Source organism: Bubalus kerabau, chromosome 1, assembly GCF_029407905.1.
Source record: "Bubalus kerabau isolate K-KA32 ecotype Philippines breed swamp buffalo chromosome 1, PCC_UOA_SB_1v2, whole genome shotgun sequence".
In the NCBI taxonomy this organism is placed as follows: domain Eukaryota; kingdom Metazoa; phylum Chordata; class Mammalia; order Artiodactyla; family Bovidae; genus Bubalus; species Bubalus kerabau.
Window position 1 is genome coordinate 258,127,890 of NC_073624.1, and position 22,550 is coordinate 258,150,439.

At 39.6% G+C, this 22,550-nt stretch overlaps 1 long non-coding RNA gene across 3 annotated transcripts in view; it reads left to right on the plus strand.

The window, feature by feature from the left end:
• LOC129639084 (uncharacterized) overlaps window positions 1-22,550 on the plus strand; it is a 436,428-nt gene that overhangs the window by 108,337 nt on the left and 305,541 nt on the right. For 2 of the 3 annotated variants that reach the window (XR_008708230.1, XR_008708232.1), the window contains 2 exons: window positions 5,383-5,414; window positions 13,020-13,135. The exons of the other annotated variant lie outside the window; for it this stretch is intronic. This is a non-coding gene — a long non-coding RNA (uncharacterized LOC129639084). The remainder of the gene's footprint in view (window positions 1-5,382; window positions 5,415-13,019; window positions 13,136-22,550) is intronic. 3 annotated transcript variants of the gene reach the window in all.

The following is a 22,550-nucleotide window of genomic DNA, read 5'->3' on the forward strand; positions in this document are numbered from 1 at the left end:
GAACATTCATATTATAAAGCAATGATAATAGTCACAGCTGCAGAATGTTTTAAATATAAAAGGCTTTTTTTAAAAACACACATCAAGTGAGGTGGATCACACAGCTATTAATTGTCATCAATATATGTATGATTTTGAGGTATAATACTGATTTGTCCCAGACCATTTGACCAGCACTTATACTGTGCTGAGCCTTTGACCTAGCTTTTTGATTCTCAGATGGTAGGCCATAGGTAATCTAAGGAAAGAAGATGAAGAAAATGACGAAGAAAATGACATTAGAGTGATCCAGAGGACCTTCAGACTTTGGGATCCTTGAGTGGCTCACTTAAGTTGACTTGAAGAAGGTCCCAGTCTTCCTCCTTTTCCCTTCCCTGTTCAGTTCTGTTTAGTTCAGTCACTCAGCCGTGTCTGACTCTTTGCGATCCCATGGACTGTAGCATGCCAGGCCTCCCTGTCCATCACCAACTTCTGGAATTTACTCAAACTCATGTCCATTGAGTCAATGGTGCCATCCAACCATCTCATCCTCTGTCGTTCCCTTCTCCTTCTGCCTTCAATCTTTCCCAGCATCAGGGTCTTTTCAAATGAGTCAGCTCTTCGCATCAGGTGGCCAAAGTATTGGAGTTTCAGCTTCAACATCAGTCCTCCCAATGAATATTCAGGACTGATTTCCTTTAGCATGGACTGGTTGGATCTCCTTGCAGTCCAAGGGACTCTCAAGAGTTTTCTTCAACACCATAGTTCAAAAGCATCAATAGCCTCCTGTTAGCTTCTGCATTTTGGTTCTGCCTCTCCTTCCCCTCCTCGGCCTCCTCATACAGACAGAACCACGAACAGGGGGGAACTTGAAATCTCCAGAAGCAGGGCTTGACTCCATGGCTAGGCCTACCTGGAAACACTTCTTTGAACCTAAAAGCCTTAGCAAAATCTAAGGAATTAACCCAAAGATATTGCAGATGAGTTCAATAAAACCTTCCCTGGGCTTCCCTGCTGGCTCAGACAGTAAAGAATCTGCTTGCAATGCAGGAGACCTGGGTTCGATTCCTGGGTTGGGAAGATCCCCTGGAGAAGGAAATGGCAACCCAAACCCACTCCAGTATCCTTGCCTGGAGAATTCTATGGACAGAGGAGCCTGGTGGGCTACTGTCCTTGGGGTCCCAAAGAGTCGGGCACGACTGAAGGGCTGACACTTTCTTTAAAACCTGGATTCTGGCTCTAGGTTCGCCCTCCCTACTTTCCACTGTGTTGCCACAAACCAGGACATTTTGAACCCACTTTTCTCAGCGTCCACCTCTGGCATTTGAGGCTCCCTGAGCTCTCCCTTTGGAAACCGAGGGAAGGAACCACCCTTGGGCTTCATGGAACATTTTGTCTGTGGTCTTTGGGCAGAAACAGGGTTGATAATTTTGCTGCATCCTGAGAAGTCCTCTCTGAAATAATCACAGAACTGTTTTATCATGAGTTTGTAACTGCTAAGCTCTGAAAAGGCCAACATGGAATTTTAGGGCACCTTTATCTTCTGCCAAATTTCTCACCCTGCTGGAAGATGTCTGAAATTTTAATTTATTTCTTCAGTTTAAGATTTTTTTTTTTCCTGTTCACATGCAAACGGAAAGATAGCAAGTTCAAATGTTATTCATCACAACTTGGTCTTAATAGAATTCTTCTTCCTTCCTTCCTCCTTCTCTCCTCCCTGCCTCCCCTCCTCCCACCTCCCACATCCATCTTCCTTCCCTACCTCCTCTCTGCTCTCCCTTCTTCCCTCCCTTCCTTCCTTCTCCCTTTATTTTTACCGTAGCTCACATTTCTTGTGCACATACTGTGTTCTAGATACCGTGCTGAATTAGCAAATGTTTAAGAGAATCCTGACAGTTCTGGGCTTGAATCTTTGCTTGCCACTTACAAACTGTGGAGCCACGGAGAAGTGACTCACTCCTCAGACACCTTCGACTTCCACCATCTTTAAACGGCAAGGTTAATACCAGTGCCTACCGCATATGTGGCTAAGAATAAATAAGACAGCTGGAGAAACCTTTCCTTAAAAAGTGTATTTTGGTAGTGAGAGAGGGGGAGAGCCCATGAGGGAGGACCCTGACGAGAGGGACGGGGCTAGAGAATTCGCCAGGCCTGAGGACAAGGATCACCCATTTCACCGCGTCGTTTGAGACGTCTCTCCTAGAAAGCTGTCTTTGGTTATTTCACCTTTGCGCCTTTCCATTTCCTGGGCATAAGTCATGGTGAAGCTATGTGCTGTCATGAAAAGCAGTGACCAAGGAGTTAGAAAAATTGTGTTCCAGTCCTGACCCTACACCCGTAAGACATGTTCCTTTCCCAGACATTATCGTCCTCTTCTGTAAACCGAGGGAATGAAATGCAACGTATGGCAGAAGGCTCTTCCGATTCTCACAATGATATATGATTCTGACTTATTAAAGACTTCCTTGACCACTTAAAATGCTGTGTTTGAAGGAAAGCGTTCCCAGGTCCACTACAAAAATCGTGTAGACAGACATTAATCTCTGCGCAGTGGCTAGAGGCATACAGAGAACCACTTGAAATATTGTGATAGTATTGAGCTGTGCTTTCTCAAAACTCCTCTGAGACCTGGGCTCAATTTGTAGGTTCTGGCAAAGGTACCCAGAACCACAGTATTTCTGGCATATGTGTGGACAGAACTAGTCTCTTCTCCATAGACAAAAAGCATTACATTGGGAAAAAGAAGTACTGGGTTCGACCTGTGGTTTTGTCACTAAGTAATTAGGCAACACCAGATGAAGCAAATGACTCTCTTCTTTGGACCTCATTTTTCTTGCTTGAAAAATGAGCCAGATGTTCTAGATAATCTCTAAGTCTCTTTGCATTGCCAAAATGCTCAATTACAGCCTCAGTTAGAATTACTGAATTGACTTATGAATTAAGAAAAAAATTTCAGATTTGAAGTCTCCCCTTAATATGTCAAAACAGGTCAAACTACAGCTATCAATGAAAAAAAAAATTCTTCTGCTATCACCACTCTTAACCACATGTAACCATTTTATCTTTCATGAAAACAGTAATTGTCATATTGTAGATATGATATTAAGGTCTCTAGTGTGCTTTGAATTACTTGGAAACCACACACACACACACACACACACACTCATACACACACACACACTCAGTGCTTTTATAAATAACAAGTAAATTCTCTCCCCCACAAGGATACTAAATTTAGTCTGGAGGCACATTCCACATGCTTTTAAACATAGTTCTAGTGTCTAATAACAAAGATCTCTACCACAGTACAGAACTTTTCCTTTTCTAATTTTTCTTCATTTTCTAAGGTTTTACATATCAGGGCAAATCTTGATCTTCTCATAAGGTTTGCTCTTCTTATTCTTGGTCTCATGTTTGTCTGTTAGAATGCCTATTTTCTGGAGTCTGCTGCTGCTAAGTCACTTCAGTCGTGTCCGACTCTGTGCGACCCCATAGACGGCAGCCCACCAGGCTCCCCCGTCCCTGGGATTCTCCAGGCAAGAACACTGGAGTGGGTTGTCATTTCCTTCTCCAATGCAGGAAAGTGAAAAGCGAAAGTGAAGTCGCTCGGTTGTGCCTGACTCTTAGTGACCCCATGGACTGTAGCCTACCAGGCTCCTCCATCCATGGGATTTTCCAGGCAAGAGTACTGGAGTGGGGTGCCATTGCCTTCTCCATTCTGGAGTCTAAGTAATCACTAATAATTTAAGATTCACGCTGATTAAAAAAGGTTCCCCCCCCCAAAAAAACCCCACCATATTAAAAGGAGCTTCCCTAATGGCTCAATTGGTAAAGAATTTGCCTGCAATGTAGGAGACTTGCAGGAGACAAGGGTTCCACTCTTGGGTCAGGAAGATCCCCTGGAGAAGGAAATGGCAACCCACTCCTGTATTCTTGCCTGGAAAATCCCATGTACAAGGAGTCTGGTGGGCTATAGTCCACAGGGTCGCAAAGAATCAGACACAACTGAGCAAGTAATGGATGGATGAATTAAATGTGTACTTTACTTACAAGTTGCTTCCTGATTTTGGAAACCATAGTTGTCAAAAATGGGTATCTTGAATCAAGGAGATATGATCAGTTATTCAACTAAGGAGTAAGCATTTTGAAATATCCAGGAGTTCTTGACTTTTCTGGGAAGGATTTTTGGGGGGTCTTCCCTTTGGATTCTGAAGATCCTGGATACCAACAGGCAACACTGCATTATACGCAATATCTTGACATTTGTATCCTAAGCTTCTGTGATAAGTTCTTCTGATTAAATATAGTTACATGATCCTACCCTTGGAAAACTACTGGTGGAAATATTGAAACAATATCTCAGTTTCCCATGTTCAGTTCAGTTCAGTCGCTCAGTTGTGTCTGACTCTTTGTGACCCCATGAACTGCAGCAATCTAGGCCTCCCTGTCCATCACCAACTCCCGGAGTTCACTCAGACTCACGTCCATCGAGTCAGTGATACCATCCAGCCATCTCATCCTCTGTCGTCCCCTTCTCCTCCTGCCCCCAATCCCTCCCAGCATCAGAGTCTTTTCCAATGAGTCAACTCTTCGCATGAGGTGGCCAAAGTATTGGAGTTTCAGCTTCAGCATCACTCCTTCCGATGAACAACCAGGACTGATCTCCTTTAGGATGGACTGGTTGGATCTCCTTGCAGTCCAAGGGACTCTCAAGAGTCTTCTCCAACACCACAGTTCAAAAGCATCAATTCTTCAGTGCTCAGCTTTCTTCACAGTCCAAATCTCACATCCATACATGACCACTGGAAAAACCATAGCCTTGACTAGACGGACCTTTGTTGGCAAAGTAATGTCTCTGCTTTTGAATATGCTGTCTAGGTTGGTCATAACTTTCCTTCCAAGGAGTAAGTGTCTTTTAATTTCATGGCTGCAGTCACCATCTGCAGTGATTTTGGAGCCCCAAAAAATAAAGTCTGACACTGTTTCCACTGTTTCCCCATCTATTTCCCATGTTACCAATCCCTAAATCTTGTTGCCTTATGCAAACAAATTTCTTTTCTCCAGCATGAAGTAAAAGCAGAATTCTTAGAAACAGAGCTGGGTTGCAAAATTATTGAGAGGCAAAAAATAAGAAAGCCCCTGACTTGGCCAATTCACTGACAGAAATTATTGATACTCTGTTGAAGAAAAATAAAAGTTGATGATTCTAAGTATAAAGTTGAACTTTGGAAACTATGTTATCTTGGATAAAATGACCCAGTAGTGAAACTGAAAATATATTCTGTGATTACAGCCTAATTCAAGCTCTGACCAATCTGAAAACTACAAAATTGGCTTAATCTTATACGTCGTGGTGATTGTTCAAGTTGCTAACCCATAGCTCTGTTTTTTTCTTAATCATAGCTGAATTATCCCATGGGTTCACAATACAAAAGGTAAGTTTTTAAATTCTGTTTTATTTAAATGATAAGAAAATTACACTTACAGGCTACCTAGATGTATGAAAAATTTCTGTAAAGAATTCTAGATGTCAGTTCAACCTTCATGGGTTTCTAAGATGAATTATCAGCTCCATAAAAAGTTTGAATTTTATACTTATGGAACGAGAGGCATATCTCTGGGTAGTATTTGTACAACATCTCCTATTTCCTCACTCCTACTTTACATCAAATGTCCAGACATGGATATGATGCTCTCCTTACCTCATTCTGCAGCTTCTGTTTCTTTTCCTTCTCCTGGCCCTCCACCTTTCCCTTGAAATTCAGCTACAAAGAGTTACCCTTTGACAGGGTCCCAGAGGTAAGCTCTTGTTGCTCTCTGTTCAGGTTGATTCAGCTCAGCAGTTATTCACTGGATAGTTATTATGGCTGGGGTGTTTTAGTAGATGACTTTTTCCTTTTCCTGTCCTCTTTAAATCCAACTGCTATGGCTCCTGTTTTGCTAGGGGCTCATTAGAAGGCCACAATTTATCTTTCAGAACGAATCTTAAGTGATAATGACTTTACTTATTCCCCCTGCTAGATAACTTCTGCCTTTAAATGGTGGTTGCCAGTGCCTTTAAAGTTACGTCTTGAAGTCTTAGTCACCAGGATTAAGGCAAGGCCAGTTGAAGTTGCTCAGTGCTTCTCAAATTATACCATGTAGAAATTTCTCTATTTATTCAACAGGAATGAAGAAGTAGACAAGGAGCTAATGTTGGTTTTGCTTTTATTTTTAAATAGAATAAAAATCAGTAAGAGTGTGCTTTCAAAATGAAGTTTTTGCTATTAATAATCCCACCTCTTACTCGAGTCTTTTGAAATTATTATTTTTACCAAATGACCACAAGAAACTTATCACACATCTTTCAAAAATCACCCTTGGTACAATCAAAAAGTGCCTGGAAATGTTGCTTATCACATGATACTTCTAAGTTAGGCTTACATTTGTGCAACCTTATTAATCTTCTCAAGCTGGAAACAATATATACAGAAACATTTTTCTGTAAACAGTTACCAACATGCTGTGTTGATAGAGTGAAATACTGGTATTTGGTTGAATTGATCTAGGTAATATATGTACTATAAAAAGTATATTAGTTCATCTTTAGACATTTAGTTGACACAACAAATTTTAAAATTGAGAATGAGAGATTCATCAATAAGAATTGGAGAAGTACCAAATAATTCTCTTTTAAACAAAGTTGTCATTTATCTGATTGAAGATTTGTTTAAGGGAAAGAGTTTGAAGAATTCTCTTCCATGCATGAAGCGAGCTGATTGTTTGTTTCAACTGCTACTCTTAGAAAATACTAGCTAGATAGCACAACAGTTCTTTTCTAAATCATGAGTTATTGTATATGATTTGTAAAGTCTAAAATAATACAGCTGCTCTTAAAAATCCCAGTGCCTTGCTCTTTAGTGTTCAAACAACACATGAGACAACCAGAGCAAGTTTGTTTTTATTTATTTTCAAAAAGTACCTAGGGAGACCATTGATTTTGTTTATAGGATTGTTTACCTGTTTTTTAAATTAAATCTGAATTCCTATAGATGGATTTCTTTTCTGAACATAAATATTTCTTATAGTTTGCCCTGAAAACCGATAGTAAATATTCTCATAGGCAAAGAAGCAAACAAGCTGAAAGGAAACCCCAGAAAACTCAAAGCATTTTCCTTTCATTGTAAGAACTGAGTTTACCTTACAATCGCCTAAGTAAATCCTTGAAGATTTTTCTAAATCAACGTGGTTAGGAGTTGTCTTGCAAATAATAACACTTTTTAGTACCCTTATTTTTAAGTCTCTTTACATTTTGTGAGAAATCTTAACTTCTTGGTAAAAGATATTTTCATTAGAATAAAAATGGGACTTTCGGATGCCTGTCATTTTCTAAAATGCTTTGAAGTTTGAATTTTTTATGTTTATCAAGCGAGTAAGTCTCTGTGAATAGAGCGTACTAATGATAAATTTAGGATTTCAAGAATCAACCTACATTGCAGTTACAAAAACTATACCCGTTATTGACATCACAGTCAGCTTTTGTGCAAATTTCATTTGTGACAACTATTTATTATACTTATCAAATGGCAGGAAAAGGCTCCAACACTGAAATTTAAAAACAGTGACAGGCACTGAATGTCGATGGGCATTGGACCAATCAGATAATGGTAAGATAATGCCAAGAGGTCAAAGCCGTAAATGAAAGGAAGTTGAAGTATTCATGGCTATACAGCTGCTCGTTTTTTGAAGAGTGCTGTGTTTCTATGGGAAGCTTGAGAAATAGGTCAGGGTGGGCAGAATTCCAAGGTGGCCACAAAGACCCCTCCCTCTTGTATATCATCCCCTGCAACTTGAGTAGGAATGAGTCTTGGGAATACGATGTATGTTACTTTCATGAGCATTATATGGCAGAAGGGATTTTGCAGATGTAGTTAAGGTCACTAATCATTTCACTTTGACCTCATCAAGAGGGAGATATTCCTGGGTGAACCTGAGCTACTCAGGTGAGCTTTTAAAAGAGGAGAGAGAGGTATGAAGCATTGGATTCTCCTGCTAGGCTTGAGAAACTAAGCTTCCTATGCGGTGAGAGGGTCTGTGGAGAAGGCTACTGAGCCAGGATATGAGGGTAACCTCTAGGAGCTGAGCATAGTCCCTAACAAACAGCAGGCAAGAAAACAGGGTTATTGGCCATGTGGCTATGAGAAAGAAATTGTGGCATCAGTCAGTGAATTTGGAAGAGGATTCTAGAATCACAGATGTGATTATAGCCCCTGCCAACACTTTGAGTTTAGCCAGGTGACACCTGAGCACAGGACCCAGCTAACTCCAGGTTAACCTCCTGAGCAGGACAACAGTGAGGTAATGAATTTGTATTGGTTTAGACTGGCCCTAGTGGTAAAAAACCCACCTGCCAATGCAGGAGACGTAAGAGACTTGGCTTTGATCCCTGGGTCGGAAAGATCCTCTGGAGGAGGGCATGGCAACCCACTCCAGTATTCTTGCCTGGAGGATCCCACGGACAGAGGAGCCTGGTGTGTTATAGTCCATGGGGTCACAAAGAGTCAGACACAAATAAAGTGACTTAGTATGCACGCATGCACTGAGTTTGTGGTAATCTTTCATGTAACAGTAGAAAATGGATATAGTTAAGAATGAAGCTTTTAAGCTTCCTTTAAAATTTGAGAATAATTCTCAACCAGGCGATGGTGGTCTAGAGTTGAAAATCTCACTGGAATGGGATGTGAGAAATTGGCCAGCCCTATTTCTCCTGATGTCACACCTGACACTGAGATGTGTAATTCATGGGTCTGTTGTTATTCTCACAGAGTGTTGCAAACATTATTCTTAAACTTTTTTTTTTCTTCTTCCTGAAATCACTTCTCTATCAAAAGTGGAAAAGGAAAAATGGAGCTTGGGGGCTCCTTGTTTCTCAAGCCCTATCTGCTTTCTTCATTGTTGAACTTGTTGGCATTTGTGATTGTGACGATTGTGACCCCTGGAGATTAAAGCAATAATTGATTGAAAGCACCTCGCATAACCCGGACCAGATGCTTAGCAAATGTGACTTTCCCTCCATCCAGGCTTTCTGGTAGTTGTTTTGAAACATTTGGACACAGAATAAAGTGGTTATAACATTCCTGGTGATTGTAAGTAGAATACCACAACAAAATGTTGAATCAGGCAGGGAAGACAAAGATTATATTTTGAGTAAAGCAGAGACCATAGAGGGAAGGCAGTATGAAAACCATGTAGGTGACCCCAATTGTTCCTTTCCATCTCTACTAAAATCGATGAACTCGCTCCCCAGAGCCAGGAAGGAGGGAATATCATTCCTCATTGCAGCGTTTGCTTTCAGTTGGCTCTATATCCCTGGCCTCTGGGTGAGGTTAACTATGCAAAGGAAAGTCACACTTTCAGAATAGTTAGCTATTTTTTTCTCACTAAACTGCACTGAAGATGCTAATTCCATCTCTTTCCTGGCTGTAGATAGGTGAATTAGCAAGAAATCACTCCTGCATTGTCTTCTAGTCTTCAAATGAAGCCTAATTAAAGAAATATATAGTTTTTATTGAGCTGCAAGAAAAAGGGACATGGGGCACAATTAAGTTTTCATCAATAATTAAAGCCTTAAAATTATTAATGTAGCAAATATTACACGTTAATAAGAAATATATTTTGTCACCAACTGCTGCATAAATCCCTCTTTCATAATCTATAATCCAAAAGGAAAAATTGAGAAGGAATACACAAAAAACATTAGGCTTCAGCCTCAAGTTTATTGATGACGCAAGTAAGATGTTTGCCTTGTTTCAACACTATTATTTCTGAGATTCAGTTATTCTGAATCAGTTTTTTAAAAAGTGAGAAAAACCATGTAATAGTGGTAATAATGGTATGTAACATGAATTTTTATTGGTGGTTGTTCAGTCACTAAGTCATGTCCAACTCTTTGTGACCCCATGGACTGCAGCATACCAGGCTTCCCTGTCCATCACCATCTCCTGGAGTTTGGTCAAACTCATGTCCATTGAATCGGTGATGCCATCCAACCATCTCATCCTCTATCGTACCCTTCTTTTCCTGCCTTCAATCTTTCCCAGCATCAGGGTCTTTTCTAATGAGTCAGCTCTTTGTGTCAGGTGGCCAAAGTATTGGAGCTTTAGCATCAGCATCAGTCCTTCTGATGAATATTCAGGGTTGATTTTCTTTAGGACTGACTAGAGAGAGAGAAATATTTGTCAGTCTTCCCAATATTTTCTTCTGATAAGGACTACAAGTTCAATATGCAGAGAGGGAAGAGGTCTTTCTGCCTTGGCTCTGTGTCTCTTGTCCAGCTGAACTTGAATCATTCTGTTCCTTCCCTCTTTGGAGAGAGAGGGTTGATGCTGAAGTCAGCCTTCTGATTTGTAAATCATCTACTGAGAGAACTCCTTTCTTTAGTCATTAAAAGTCCATCGGAGAGCTTTCAGGAATGAGTTTGTATCTCTTCCCCACCCCCAGGTGACCCATCCTGTACTTCTATCAAAGCCCTTTCATCTGCTTCTGCAATCAGCTCTTTCCTTGCGTTCATCCCCTTGGCTTACACATCATAGGTGCCAATACCTATTTAAGGGGCAAATGAATGAGGTAGCATGAAGTTGTTTTGTTTATATCAAGATTAAGATTTCATGATTTATAAGCATCCCAATTCATTCCCATTAGTAAATTTCATTTTTAAAATGTTAGTTAATACCTACTATGAACAAGTTGGTGGGGGTGATACAAGGTGAAGGAGGTTAAATTTTCTCTCTTATAATCTGAGAAAAAAAAATAATGTGTAAGTAGACTGTGCAGACTGCCACTAACAAAATGGAATGGCGGCGGGGGGCAGGGGTGGTTCAAAAGTGGAAAATGAAGACTTAGGAAAGCTTCATGGAAAAAGTGACCAGTAGGATGTATGGTTGTGAATGGGAGACATGTAAAGGGGGGGGAAGATTCTGGGTAGCTGAGTAATTAGATGTACAAAGAAAGAGCATGAGCAGACAGAGGGAAGTTCAGCTCGTGTTTGGGGACAGCTTGTGTTACAACTTGGCTGAAGCAATTCCCAAGCAAGACTTGAGAAATGAGGCTTTCGGAAGTAGATTAGAGTTCTGTTGAGGTGGCCTTTGAGTGATAGCCCTGGAAGGGGGGTTAATGATCAAGCTGTGTGTATCATTGTTCTATACAGAATATTCTATGTTCACAGTTGGCACTGTGCCCTGTTTAACTGAATTGTGTTCTCATTGGTGACTGGTTCTTCTTAGTTAGATTCTCTGGCTCCCATTTCTTTTATGTCTTTCATGGTTCTTTGCTCATGGTAAACAGTAAGTACTAATTCACTATCTAATGATTTTTTTTTATTTGATTACTGAATTGTTTGGCTGATCAACTCCAAGGTATTGATAAAGTTTAGAAACCATCTTGATGTTCTCAACAGCATTGTGGAGTAGGTATGTCCATTTCATATTGGATCAAAACCAGTCACCAGGGAAGCCCTTCAAAACAAGGTACAGAATTTTAAAATACTTGTTCACTTCCTTTCAGTGAGACCAGAACTCACATATGCTGGTTTCAAATACTGGACTCTTTCCTTTGTACCATATTGTTGTAGTTTCTGGAACATGGAAACTTTAACACTTTATGTTAAAGGAAAGAGAAAAAAAGGAAGGGCAAAAAGATACATTTCTGGGATAATAAGAGAGAAGTCAGAGAGTAGTCCTCTTCCTATACTGATCCAAATTTCACTTGGAGCCAAGTGCTCAGTGTGACCCAGTTAATCTTTCTCCCAAATTTTAATTTTGCTTATAATGTTTTATATCTCATCTCATCCTGTCAGGCAAAAATATATTAAAAGCCTTTTTTTTCAAATAATCCTGGGCCATCCTAATAACAGCTGTTATTTACCAAGCACTTACTGTATACTAGTCACCAGGTCACCATAAGGCTGCTTTACACATATTACATTTATTCCTATTGGAATCCGATGAGCCCATTTTCCAGAGGAGTGATTGAACTCACTTCCAAATCTAGCTCTGCCTTCAGATTCTGAAGTCTTTCCTCTTGTCTTTAAAACTACTAGTTTCTAGCCAGGAACATGTTTAGTGGGTCTATTCTACCACTTCTTTTTGAACACATGATTCAGGTCAGGCTCTAATTCTATAGCCCTAGGCAAGAAGGCTTCTTCAAAAGTGGTTCCATGTGTTGGCTTATTCTAGTCTGATTACTTGGAATCAATTAAAAGGCAACAGTGTAAGATAATGTTTTTTTAATCTTGTAGGGACTTACACTTTAGTTAAATCAATCAAATACAGAAACAGTGAGAAGGATGAGAAGTACATATACATCAAAAATTAAAGCTGGTAGAGGGAGAAAGGAGATGAGGGTAGAGTTCAGCCCTGAAAATTGGGTAAAACATGAATAGAAAGAAGAAATGCATACTTGGTGGGGGTGCTAGAAAGCACCATGAGAAAAGAGGCTGACTTTTGAATGTATTTCTTTATTGAAATGCTTCCCATTCATCTCTGAATTCTCTTTTGGTTCTTCCTAGAACTGTTTTTGAGCCACCTCACATGGCTATGGTATGGAAAATTGTGTAAGACTCAGACCATTTAAATGCACTTTAATGTCAGAAATCAAGCAGAGCACTAGTAAGCCTGAAGGTAAAGTGATAGTTATGGGCAACGCAAGGAAAGACTTTCGCCAGACAGTCATTCTAACCTAAAACGCTAACCTCCATCTGGTTTGGACGACTAATTTAATGTGTGGGTGGAGGTGTGAAATTTAAAATCTTTTGAAGAGAGTAGGGCAGTATTTAACCTCAAAAGAGTGTGATTGCTGTTGCATAACTTGAAAAAAATGTGGTAACAAATGTGGTAATACCACAAACATATACATCACCTCCAACTCCAATGTCGCTTGATTATGTTATCACGGATTTGTTTTCTGCCCCTGATACAGATATCTAACTCTAAATCACCTGGGATAAATCTGCTATGAAATGTTGAATTGCTTCAATTTTTTTTTTTTTTTTTTACTTTTATCAGGTGGTACTCTCAAGACAGTGGAGCATCCAGAGACATTAGACTCATCAGTCTTGGAAGACCCCACCCTGCCCCCTTTGTTTTAGCTGCTTATGGATTGTGCCTCTGAATCCATTCTAGTAATTTGTCTTACATTATTTACTTCTGCATTTAAAACAATGCCAGCAGAGTTAGGATTCTAAGTTACTGTTCATTCAGGGTTGAGAACCATTGATTTTGAGTGTTCATATTTAAAAAGGAGGATGTAGTGGGGTTCAATCATAACTATCATAATGGGAAAAGCTCATCAGGTTGAACCAGGCTCAACCCTTTTAGGAAGAATGAGAAATGTCCCCCGTGGGATAACAGTTCTACGCTAAAAGGTAGAAAGCTTTCAGGAACTTGCCTGAAGACTTTTGAGAATTTAGAACTTGAGTCTTCTGTCTCTAAATCCTGTGTCCTTTCTACCAGGGTATTTAATATGTGTAATTGTATATGATTTGCTCAAATATCACAGCCTTGGGAGAGGTTTTTGTTTGACCATTCAATCGAAAATCATCTTTCTCTAGCAATTACCCTGTTTCACATAATTTTTTCATAACAATATGCTGTTTGAAATGATAGAAAGTAGTTCCACAGGAGCTAGGGCCTTCACCATATTGTTCACTGCCAGATCTCCAGCAGTGATTTGTAAACAGTTGTTGAATGAATGATTGAATGAATGATCAGTGAGAATTTTATATTCTTACAAATATGTCAGTTTCATCATGTGCCCTATGTCTTGGTGGAGGTGGAACAAGGACACTTTTAATAGGATAGGTGGTTTCTCAGAGCAGCAGCTGTATTCGAGGCAGAAAATCAATTTCTACCCTGGATGACATTTTCAAAAGAAGTGTATCTGGTAGCATGGAATCTTCTCTCTGACAGGGCTTATGTCAAAATACTAGGATGTCTAGATGAGTGGCCCACATTCTGTAGAGAGGATATGCCATTCAAAGGTGCCCTGAACTGTGCATGAAATGTAGCCCTTATTCTAACAGACTTCCTGGCTGCACAAATAAGGGAGTCACTGTGGCTTTGTGAGTATACTTATGTTCAGCAAGAAAACTTGCATATATGCACAGACATTTTATAAGCTTGGTAGGGGAACAAATATGGGATGCAGATTCCCCAAGTTAGCTAGTTTTTGTCATATTTTTGGTAATAGGGTGGAGGGTGCCTGTCTGGTATGTTCTCAAATATTGAAAACACAGCCATTGTTTAAGACCTGAAATTCATAAGAAGATGGAGACAATATCAGAAAAATGTAGACTATTTGTCACAATTTATGCAAAGCATATTAAGTAAATGAAACCAACCAGTTGTCATGTATACACCACTGTGCTAAGGAATGCTTTTCCTCCTGGTATTTGTTACTGAGGAAAATCATTACCAAAGCCATTTAGCTAATTCATTCCCATGTTTGGAATTAAGCATTTTTAACAGTTATCTACTTCCCATTGTCTGCCTGGGACCAGCCTTGTCTTGTCAGTAAAGTACTTAGCTCTCTGCTGCCAGAATTGAGATAGGGTCATCAGAATCCTCTTGTAAATTCAGGAAGATAAAGGCAGGGAAGTTGGCTCCTGCCCAAGAGTCAGGCTGGTGAGCGGATGGGGTTGGGGACGTGGAAGAGGGAGAGGGGAGGACAAAAGGGCGAATTTGCTTTTATTTGTAGGAGAGTGAGACAACTGCTGACTTTGTTTCATTCAGCATCCTGGAAGGTGTTTCTATTTCTTTCATTCCATTTCTTCCTCTCCCACTTCTCCTGCAAACACACACACTCACACACACACACACACACACACACTTTCTTTAATAAGGAGACAAGGCTTTCATTTTATAACTAGAGAAGAGACAATACTGCAGGTGGAAGAAAATTATTGATTGATGTTCTCATGCATTTGGAAATAACTTATAATAGGTCTTTTCCTGAGCTGGAGAAAGAAGGTGGCTTCTGCTATGTACCTGAATCTGTCTTAGAAGAATTAAATACACTTTCAAATTTTCATTTTATGTAAAACTTTGATGAGAATTTGGTAGGTGGAAGATCTTATTAAGCTCTTAAAATTAGGTAAGCAATTGGAAACCTTCCTAAATAGAAGGCCAGCTTTTGTGCAGACAAGTGTGTCCATGTCAAAATTTTCCTTGGGCTTGGATTTTTTTTTTTTTTTGGGAACACAGGTTTAAAAGGGTATAGGTTTTTATCCTTGACCCCCAAGAGACTTCCCAGTTTAACAACATTCAAAAAGCTAAAACTGATAAAAATAAGTTAAAGTAATGAGAAGGCCATCAATATGTCGACTCTTGCAATTGTAAATTAATAGAGGTGGCTCCTTTTGACCTGCCCCAGATGTCATGTCAATTGATTAAATGTTCTGAGACAATGAAATGGAAAAAGACAGCTTTATTATAATGCTTCAGGCAGGGAATATTTTTATTTTGCTATTAGGAGCACATCCACATGTCAGTGACCAATTCCATTTGGAAAAAAGACACTTTGGAGAATATATAAGATTAGGAAAAGTCTCCAAGGTGAATCTTAGGTCTGAACTAAGCACTTCTGTTATTTTTAGTTGACATTAGGAATCATAAAAGATAGCATTTTAGGCTTTACTTTGACTCAGGGCAGAAGAGTTGTTGGTTCCATCTCTCCCAGGTATCATGGGCTGGCCTGGCCCTGCTGGGCTAGCAACCTCAGTAGACATTGCCAGGGGCATGGTCTACACTGGGTCTCTGCCCATCTGTGACAGGGACTAAATTAGAAAAGGTGTCAGGGAACAAACAGATTTTCAACTGCATGCTCCTACTAGCCATTCTGAGTGTGCTGAGGATGCTATCTTTCTGTGGACTTGCTTTCTGCAACAGCTGTTTGAGCCTCAACTTCTCTGTAGTGATAGAGTGAATCTGAGAGGGAAGAGGATCACTTCTTGTTTTTTAACTAGAAAAATATCTTGCTCTAAAAAATAATAGAATCTATCTTCAAAAATTCTTAATAGAAGAGGAGAAACCTGGTTGAAAGAGAGGTTGTTTTTTTCTGTTCAGTTGCTCAGTTGTGTCTAACTCTTTGTGATCCCATGGACTGCGGCACGCCAGACTTCCCAGTCATTCACTGTCTCCCAGAGTTTGTTCAAACTCATGTCCATTGAGTTGATGATACCATTCAACCATCTCTTCCTCTTTCGTCGCCCCCTTCTCCTTCTCCCCTCAATGTTTCCCAGCATCAGGGTCTTTTCCAGTGAGTCGGCTCTTTGCATCAGGTGGCCAAAGTTATTGGAGCTTCAGCTTCAGCATATTTTGGAACAGTTGATGATAAACTAAACTTGACCACGTGCCTGTAATTTGATCAACTGTACAAAAATTGGTTGTCTGGCAGGCAGAACTAAATCCCTAATCATTTGAAAAATGGTCTGTTGAGTGGACCCATAGACACATAATCTCGCATCTCATAGCCTGTTAGGTTAGAAAGCTGTTACTTCTGGGGGCCTTAACAACCTTGCAACGGCCCCTGACTCTGTACCTTCAAGAAACAGGCAGCACTGGCCCTGTGTCCCCAGAGACCTTGATTAATGTAATATTTATGTAGCACATCTGTTTCAGGTCAGACAATTGTATTTCTCTGACCTTCTCCCTTGGATTTCTATTCTAGTCATTTCTTATTTTTATTATTTTCGATATCACCCTTTTAAAAAATTGTAACATGTCCCTTTTAAAAGGCAGAACATCTAAACAGAGCATAAACAGAGTTTAAAAGGACTTATAAGGCTGGTCATAAGAAAGGAGTAGAGAATATCATGACTTTTGACTCTTCAACTTTTTAAAACACAGACTTATTCATTGTACATTTCAGTGACCAAATTTATTCCTGGATCATACAACCAGAATGATTTATTCTTACTTACAATAACAGGCTCTGGAAACCAAGAACATCATTCAGTCACAAATACAGTGCGTCCCAGGCATTGTGTTAGACTACAGAGTGAGAAAGTGGTGGTCCTTACTGTGCTGGAGGTCATGGTCGATGAGGGGATGGAACACCAAACAGGCAGTAGTATCTGTTACAATCCAGTAGCATTAGTTTTCGTGGTAAGAGGAAGAATAGGATGGTAGATGGTATATAAAAGGGAAAGAAGTATCAGGGAAGCCTTCCTGGAGGAAGTGTTATTTAATTTGAGGAACTTCAGAAACCCTTATGTAGATCAATGGATAAACAAAATGTGACTGATCTGATGACAGTATATCTCCAGTTATCCAGTTCTGCCCACCCAATGGGCTATACTTATAACTTTAAAACAAAAATAGCAGTACGATACCAAGTGGGAAGAGACAATATGATTTCCTGGGTCTCAACTACTTTAAATTTTGTCCTTTAAAAAATTACGTTTGGATATTTGCTATTTTACCTCATATAATTTTGAAAAGTATCTTTCAAAATTCATTAGAAGAGCTGCATTGTTCTTTTAGGCATAAATCAGTTTCTTTTCAACAAATACTTAGAATGGTTAATAAACAGTTTGCTGTTTTTTTTATTCTAATTTGTGCTAGTATGAAGAATCCTTGGGAGATCTTTGAAAAAATTATTTTTATCTGGAGATAACAATGTAGAAGAGTAAATTGTTTGGCAAAGAATTTGAAGCATATGGGCAGAGATACAAGAATTTACTGCATTTATAAGTTTCATTATAACTCTATAAAATGCAGCATCATTTGTCAGGAAATCAAAGCTTATAAAAGTGGCAATTGTGAATGCAGTTGGTTGCAGTTTCAAGAGAATGAGGATTAGGAGTGTAACTGAGATTCCTTTTATGATAAATTATCTAGCTCCTGGCTACCGTGTATGAGCTCTATTAACTGCCTATAAATTGTTCATCATAAAATCTAGTTCATTCTTGTTAATTAGGCCAAGGCTTTTGTGAAGATTTTTTCTCCTCTCTCTGAAAGCCTAGGCTGACAGGAGAGTAGCTACACCAGAATATTGAGGAAGAAAGGGACCCTCTGCTAACCATGATGCTGTGTTCCTTAAAAACTAATAATTAAAAGAGAAATCCCTGAATTAGAATTACTTTGGCTTCTTACTAATGAAAATAGAATCATTCTATTGTAGTCACAGAAGGAAGTTAAATACAGCCAAAATAATTGCATCTTCCAACTTTAAATCCTCATGTCAATAACATGCAAGAAAGGAAGGGTGTATGTATACAGATGACTTGGATATAGCCATTAGAAATGATTAATACCAAGAAAGGTCCAGAAAGACAAATAGACATATCATATTTTTCTGGCATATCATTCCACATCATTTTATTATGTACTTTTCCCCATGAAATTGAACTTCCGTGCAAAATTATCTTGGAGGAAATCTTGTATTTGTTGCTCATCTCCAATTTTTTTCCGTTGTATTTTGCTTTTTGTGGTGCTCACATAAGTGATCAACTGGCAGTGAATGTTATGTTTATATTATCTCATATTTTGCATTGCTAACTGGCTCCCTTGATACCATTTAAGGTGCATCCCTAATCAGCTCTCACGTTTCACACTTCCCTTGCAATCTCTGGATTTTGTGAAGAGTAGACATGCCGTGCCCCAGTTCTGGATGCCAAAGTGGTTGTGACTTCAGGAAGTCCCAATAGTCAGAGCCACAGGCTGAGTCAAGCTGTGTGATTGCTCCCCTGAGATGCAGTTAGCAAGCCTCTCTGACAGAGGCCAGAGGCAAGGAACAGTCAAAGACTAGAAAAGTCGAGTCTGTTTGCACACACTCCTGTGCTTAACATCCATCAGGGTGCAATTAAGAATGGTCAGTAGCGTTATTATATTTGGAAGCCCCAAATAACAACATCAGTTGGGGGGAAAATAGGAAAATCAGTTTAAACCAAGGAAAACTAGTTCTTAAATATTTAAAAAAAAATGAGATGTTTGCTTAAGCAACTTCTTATTTAACTTTCTAAATGCTAATTAGTTATCAGTGAAAGAAATGTTAGGGTGATTAGGTAAAGTATGCTTTATTTCTAAGGTCTTATGGACTCTTAGGGTTTGTCCCATGCCTTTGCACGTCACGGGACCAGACTTTCTATTTTTCCTGGTCCAGCTTCTGGGTAATGTTGCTGGCTCCACAAGACTGCAGTGCAGATAAGGAATCATCTAAGTGCATTCTAAATTAGATGGTTAGGAAGACAAGGTAGTTCTTTGCACTGAGTAAGGGCTCTGCAGGGGGCTAACCTGGATGGACTGTTGTGTGAATCAGTTAACTTTAACACTGCTGCTAAGTCGCTTCAGTTGTGTCCAACTCTGCATGACCCCATAGACGGCAGCCCACCAGGCTCCCCCGTCCCTGGGATTCTCCAGGCAAGAACACTGGAGTGGGATGCCATTTCCTTCTCCAATGCATGAAAGTGAAAAGGGAAAGTGAAGTCGCTCAGTCGTGTCCGACTCCTAGCGACCCCATGGACTGCAGCCCACCAGGCCCCTCCATCCATGGGATTTTCCAGGCAAGAGTACTGGAGTGGGTTGCCATTGCCTTCTCTGAACTTTAACACTAGGCTATAGCAGTGCTCCAGAGGCCTTACCAGTGTATATCTTGGGGGGAATAAATTGCAACAGGCTTAAACATAATTACAGAAGAATTTCTTAAGCTCTGGCTAGTTCAGTTTTAATTGACAGAAATTGTTTTTCCTTTTGAAAGAACTTAGCCTTTAGAACATGATATTTATTTTAACAAATTGCTGTAAAGAATCTCTTTTTTAAAAAAAAAAAACTTTTCATTTTATGTTATCATCACCACCATGATTATTTTTATTACAATCTAATGTTGAATTATATTGCACGGACAGTGGTCCTAGTTTTCCTCAAATAATTGGGCTCTTTTCTAAGCCTCTGTTCAAACTTTGAATAGGTAAATACAAATGAATAAATATCAGATTTAGTTATAGACATTTTCTCTTATGGACTGAATATTTGTGCTCCCTCCCCCCAAATTCATATGTTGAAGTCCTAACCCGCAACACGATGGTAGTTGGAGGTATTGTTAGAGGTTTTTGGAGGTGATTTGGTTGAGATTCGGTCATGAGGGTGGAGCCCCTGTGATAGGAATAGTGCCCTTGAAAAGTTAAAGTGTTAGTCATGTCTCATGCTTTGCGACCTTATGGACTATAGCCTGCCAGGCTCCTCTGTCCATGGAATTCTCCAGGAAAGAATACTGGAATGGGTTGCCATTTCCTTCTCCAGAGGATCTTCCCAACCCAGGAATGGACGCTGGGTATCCCGCATTGAGGGCAGATTCTTTACCATCTGAGCCACCAGAGAAGCCTTTCTAGCAGAAGGAAGACACATTAGAGCTTCCTTTCTCCACCGTATGAGGATACTGCCAGATCTAAATTGTGAGTGCCTTGATCCTGGACTTCCTGACCTCCAGAACCGTGGTAAATAAATGTCTGTTGTTTCCAGCAGTCTTCAACCTTTTTGGTACCAGGGACCAATTTCATGGAAAACAATTTTTCCATGGACCAGGGGTCAGGGGGTTGGTTTCAGGACGATTCAGGTGCATTACATATATTGTGCGCTTTGTTTCTAATCTAATTCTGCCACTGATACGACAGGAGGTGCTGGTCTGCCACCTGGAGTTTGGGAACCCCTGGTTTAACCCTCCCAGTCTATGGTAATTGTTTTGTTGTAGAGGCTGAGCTGAAGCCCCACTAATACTCTTAGCTTATGGAAAAATTTCTTCCAACCACAAGGGCCAAAATGTAGCAATGGTGAAAGCAGGCATAGAAGAAGAGTCTGGGCAGATAGGAGGAAAAGGATCATGGTGAAGGCACAGATGGGTTTGAGGAAATCATCCCCCAGTGACCAGGACCACTTAGGCTGGTGGTTTTTGTTTTTATGAGAACTAGTCAGATGGCCTCACCTAAATGTAAGGGGGCTGGGAAATGGAAATTCTGGCATATAGTCACTTTCCAGTAACATCTCTACGCTATGGAGAGGAGCATGTCTCTGGTGGACAGCTGATGGTTCATGGCACCACATTTTGTATGTTACTTTCAGCTTAGAAAATGCTTTTTACAGCTGTATACTATTTGAATTTTTAAGGTCACTCTAATTAAGGAGCAAAGTTTTTTAATGCCTGCATATTCAGTCAGTTCAGTTGACTGGCCAATTAACTGAGTGAAGTCAGTCCACTTCATTGTTTGAATTTCCAACTGTTTGGCTGAATGGAATGGTTACTTTGGCATAAAGTCTGTGCAGTAGTCCTAGATAGATACAATCCCATTGCAGCTGGTGTGAAATTTTGTCTTTGTCACTACATTTGTTTTTCTAGACACTGTTACCTTCCCTAATTTCATTTCCAAAATTCTTTTAAAAATGCTCCATTGTCCTAGCTTATTGAGAAGAGAGCTTCTTTCAGAGCTTAACTGAGTGTGTACAAGACTAGGTTTGTGTCAGTATTTTTAACACAGTCAAGTTTATATGTTTAATTTTTTGTTAGTACCTGTTGGGATCAGTTCTATAGAGCTTGGTTTTTTTTTTTTTTTTTTAAGATCTCTTGTAGTAATGTGTTGATGGTCAGACTATTAGTTATATTGAAAAGATATCTTAAAAACCAGAACACATTACTGCAGAAGTTTAAAGGAAATTTAAAATTTTATCTCTACATTATTTCTTTGGTTTTTAATCTGTATTTTTTTTTCTATCTTTGATGTTAGGGTGTTATCTCAGGCTTACATTAATGCCTAGCAATATGCTTTTGTAAATCCAGTATCAACTTGGCAAAAATCTCCAGAATTGGATAAATTTGGAGTCAAACACAACATTGATTATACTCATATTTAAAATGCAGAAATTAAAAATTCAATCAAATGATCCATTGACAAACATCATGAATGCCTTTTTAAAGCTCTATGAAGGCTGCACATAGAAATGTGTGATTGCCTACAAGGAACTTACACTCTGGGACTTGTTCACAGCACCCCAGCACAGCAGAATTTGGTGGAGAGGATGGGACATACGAAAAAATGTTAAGTAGCAAGCAAAGATAGCCTAATGAGATGTGTGGGAGATCAGTTCTCTGACTGATCAGAAGAGAGAAGGGATCATCACCGTCCAGAGCAAATGGGAAGAGAACCTAGGGTGAGCCTTTTAGGATGGATATAAAGGGAAGACATGGTTCAGATAAAATGAGAAGTAAAAAAGCAAAATGGCTGTCTGAGAGGGCTTTACAAACAGCTGTGAAAAGAAGAGAAGTGAAAAGCAAAGGAGAAAAAGAAAGAAGCATCTGAATGCAGAGTTCCAAAGAATAGCAAGGAGAGATAAGAAAGCCTTCCTCAGAGACCAATGCAAAGAAATAGAGGAAAACAACAGAATAGGAAAGACTAGAGATCTCTTCAAGAAAATTAGATATACCAAGGGAACATTTCCTGCAAAGATGGGCTCAATAAAGGACAGAATTTGTATGGACCTAACAGAAGCAGAAGATATTAAGAGGTGGCAAGAATACACAGAAGATCTGTACAAAAAAGAGCTTCATGA